General features: G+C 42.9%; 1 pseudogene; it reads left to right on the top strand.

Moving 5' to 3' along the window:
• Positions 1-1,191: 1,191 nt before the first annotated feature.
• Positions 1,192-3,036, top strand: LOC103253355 (annotated as a pseudogene).
• The last annotated feature ends 1,370 nt before the right edge of the window (positions 3,037-4,406 follow it).

Raw genomic sequence — 4,406 nt, 5'->3', positions numbered from 1 at the left:
TGTTTATTTCCTGATTTAATTGTCTCGTGTTCTGCATGACAAGTATTAGCCTAGGAAGAGCTAGAAGACTGACTACTCAAAAGGTTATCACACTGAGTGTTGAGGCTGAAGATCTCGAGAAAGCAACAGGCAAATGATGCACTATTTATTGGAGGGAGCGGGATAGAATGAGTTTCCCCATCAAAGGAGGCTCTTGTGGGGAAAAAAAGATTCCAGAGTCATCTCACAGACAGTTGGGAAATAGAACACTAACCAAAATCCCATCAATTTAGGAAATGTGCTATAAGTCTAGCCAGTGGTTTCATAATTCATAAAGGAATAATCTTAAATCATAAAAGTTCCTCTCATTCAAACACAGTAGCCTATATTTCTAGGAGCATTCTCAGTTTAAAAGTAAACAGCAGACACTCCTTGCTCTCTAATCACATTTCATTCCATTCCAGACATCCCACGGTGGGAACGTTGTGGTATCTGATCACATACTCATGGAAGCCACCGGCTGTATCTTATCAATTGAAAAAAAATTTATTATAAAGATGTGGGGTACAATTCAGGATTAGTTATACAAACATTGGCCATGCAGGTACCCCTGTTAATGAGGTATGGCCCTCCCTCCCCTAGCAGTTTCCTTCTCACAAGGTGGGACCCTTTAAAACCATCTCAGGTTTTTCTGAAATATCGGTTTTAATCAGACATTATGGGACTTTCCTGTGCTCCACTGAACTCCGCAGAAGCTGCTGCCATGAGTAGGTGACTATCCTGGATTGATGAATCTATTTAATGTATATTTAAAAAATTTGAGAGGGTAAGCTTGGAGTGGGAGAACGGAAAAAGGTTTTCTCTCCTCTGTGATCTAGAATTGATCCCCAAAGCAGCCTGGAAGAAAGCGAAACTTTAAACAAATGACAAGGGCATCAGGGGGCTTACCTGGAAGTAAGCTAAACATGGACAGAAAGTGGATAATAGTCACTTTGAAATTTAAGTGCCGGTCGCAAGCCCCGTGCAGATCGCGCCGCGTGTAGTAGGGGCCGGCGCTCAGTGGGTGCTCGCTGCCTTTCTGTGGCATTGTTTTTCTGGTGGGAGGGGAAGGGAAAGGGGGACGTCCTGGCTAGGAGGACAGCACTGGTGATCAGAGTCGTGGTGGGTCGGGAAGAGGCCACCCGGAGAGTGAAGCAGATCTTATAATCGGTGGGTAAAGTGGGGAAAATGTGGAATTACTTCAAGTACAGGTGTCAGAACCTCTCCAGTCACGAGGGAGGAAGTCGTGGTGAAAACGTGGACGTGAACTCCAACCGGTGTTTGTCTGTCAAAGAGAAAAGCATCAGTGTAGGAGACTCGGCTCCTCAGCAACTAGAGCAGTCTCTTCAGAGAAAACACTGCCTTCCAGCTGGGAGTGAGCACATCCAAGAGCTCTGCAAGGAGAAGCCAAAACTGTGCCGCTGAAATCCCTCAGATTGCTGAAATAAGCATCGAAAAGGATAATGATTCTTGTGCTGCACCAGGAACGAGACTTGCACGAAGAGATTCCTACTCTCGACGTGCTCCGTGGGGTCGGAAGAGAAAGCATTCCTGTTCTACCAAGACCCAGAGTTCATTGGATACTGATAAAAAGTTTGGCAGAACTCAAAGCGGACTGCAGAGGCGAGAGAAGCGCTATGGTGTGAGCTCCATGCATGATACGGACAGTGTTTCCGGCAGAACCGTGGGGAGTCGCTCTCTCCGCCCTAGGCTGCAGGAGACTGTGGGCTTGTGTTTTCTCATGAGAACTTACAGCGAGCAGTCAAAGCCTCTCTTTTCCAATAAAAGAAAAATACACCTTTCTGAATTAATGCTTGAAAAATGCCCTTTTCCGGCTGGCTGAGATTTAGCGCAAAAATGGCGTTTGATTAAACAGCATACAGCCCCTGTGAGTGATGTTTGTAGTTACTATAAATCAAGCTTTAGAAGTCCAAATAAATAGTTCAACCTATTTTGATACGTTCGGTCCACCTTTGGTTTCTACAGAGGATGAAAAAGACAGGCTTAGAGAGAGGAGACCGCTTAGTATCAAAGAAGGGGTCGATCCCCCTCCCAATGCACAAATACACACATTTGAAGCGACTGCACAGGTTAATCCGCTATATAAACTGGGACCAAAGTTAGCTCCTGGAATGAATGAAGTCACTGGGGACGGTTCCGCAATCCCACAGGCTAGCTGTGACTCGGAAGAGGATACAACACCCTGTGTTTGCAGTCGCGCAGGCAGAAGCAGCGCCAGGTGTCTGGAGACAGCCATGCCCACGTGAGCAGACAGGGTGCCTGGAAGGTCCACACGCAGGTCGATTACATTCACTGCCTCGTACCCGACTTGCTTCAGATCACAGGGAACCCCTGCTACTGGGGAGTGATGGACCGCTATGAAGCAGAAGCCCTTCTCCAAGGGAAACCTGAAGGCACGTTTTTGCTCAGGGACTCGGCTCAAGAGGACTACCTCTTCTCTGTGAGCTTCCGCGGCTACAGCAGATCCTTGCATGCCCGAATTGAGCGGTGGAATCACAACTTTAGTTTCGATGCCCACGACCCGTGTGTATTTCACTCCTCCACTGTAACAGGACTTTTAGAGTATTATAAAGATCCCAGTTCTTGCATGTTTTTTGAGCCTTTGCCTACTATATCACTAAACAGGACTTTTCCTTTTAGCCTGCAATATATCTGTCGTGCAGTAATCTGCAGGTGCACTACGTATGATGGAATTGATGGACTCCCTCTCCCATCGATGTTGCAGGATTTTTTAAAAGAGTATCGTTATAAGCAAAAAGTGAGGGTTCGCTGGTTAGAACGAGAACCAGTCAAGGCAAAGTAAACTCTCCTGCCCCCAAAGGGTCTGAACTGGGTCTGCTTTCATGTGCATCAGACAGTACACCTATAGCAAGCACACGTATGAGTGCTAGGTTTCTTCACCCAGTACGTAGGATTTAGTGTTAGTGTCTGTCAGATGTGATCTGCTGTTACTTATCCAGATAAACGTGGTGCCTATTGGAACAACAGGGGAGAGAGCAACAGATGTTCAGTAAGACGACAAAATCACTGCCAGTTTAGCTACCAGTTTGCTTTTTAATGGCTGTAGTAATTGAGTGAGGCAACTCTTGGGCATTTGCTATGAAGAATTCTATTTCTTACTGAAGAACACGTTATTAAAATCGGATGAGTATTTCAACAGTGTGACTAATGTTTGAAATTATGTTTTCTAAGAACTTTTTTATAACCTTCCAAAAGTAGTGATGTTTGTAGTTACTATAAATCAAGCTTTGGACGTCCAAATAAATAAAAAACTGCCTTCCTTTTAGAGAAAAAATACAATTTTCTGGCCACAAGGGCATAGTGCAGTTCACGTAAGTGTTGATGTAGGTTATAGCAGGCTCCTTTGTCTTCTGCAAAAAGTACTGTTAAGTAAACCAGGTTTTCTAGATAGTTCGTAAAAGTTTAGACTCAGAAAGTTAGCAGTAGAATTTTATTTAAAGGCCCTAGGCATTAATCTTTTGAAGTGCTTTAACTTGAAACAGGTATTTGGAATAGCCGCTGCAATGTAGTCCTGCTTGTATTTTTTTTTTTTTTTTTTTTTTAGTTGACGTGCAGTCTAATCGTTGTTTCATAAAAGTTGAATCTTTTCCTATGCCCGTGATGCGTTTGTGAACCATGAAGAAAATGAAACTAGAAGTTGCCCAAACAAGTCAGATAATAGTAACTATAGTGGTTGCTGGTGTTGAGATTATTTTTAAGCTGTAAGCATCCAGATGGAAGTATTTATCTTTGTTGTAACTCTCCTAGCTGAGTTGCTTAAGTCTAATTTATAGCGTTTCAGCACAGTTGATTCTTAATGGAAAATCTGAAACCTAAATTGCAGATTTAAAAGGTACTGTACGACCATTATATCTGTAAATAACTTTACTTAGCACCTTTCTGTCACTTAGAAAAATATGTACTACTACTTGAGTGAGCTCTTTTGGAAGTTATATCAAGTTCTAGTGTCTGCTTCTTAGTAACTGAACTGAGTTTACAGTTCCATCCTAGACATTTTGCACTAAAGTAGCCAAATTCATTCTTCTGTCTTTTGTTAATAAGCTCTGTGCCACTGGTGAGTGCTCCCTAGTTTCCTTACCTGCTGCTACAGAATGTTACTTTGCATCCCTATGGCTATTGCCAAGACTACAAAACAGAAAAGCTATATTTGTATGCAGCACTAACCTTTTGACTGCTAATGTATGTTTCTGCTTGCTGTGCCTTGTTATGTCTACTTTTTTGTGCTAATAAAGTATGTTTGGTGTTCTCCTTGTATATGTGCTATTTGATAGATTTGCAACAGTTTATCTTGTAAATGGAATAGTTTGGGGTTTTTAAACAAGTATTAACTGACAACCTGCTCTAGT

Source organism: Carlito syrichta, unplaced genomic scaffold (assembly GCF_000164805.1).
Source record: "Carlito syrichta isolate Samal-C Ts95f unplaced genomic scaffold, Tarsius_syrichta-2.0.1 Scaffold223366, whole genome shotgun sequence".
Taxonomy (NCBI): Eukaryota; Metazoa; Chordata; class Mammalia; order Primates; family Tarsiidae; genus Carlito; species Carlito syrichta.
This window is presented reverse-complemented; position numbering and strand designations above follow the sequence as displayed.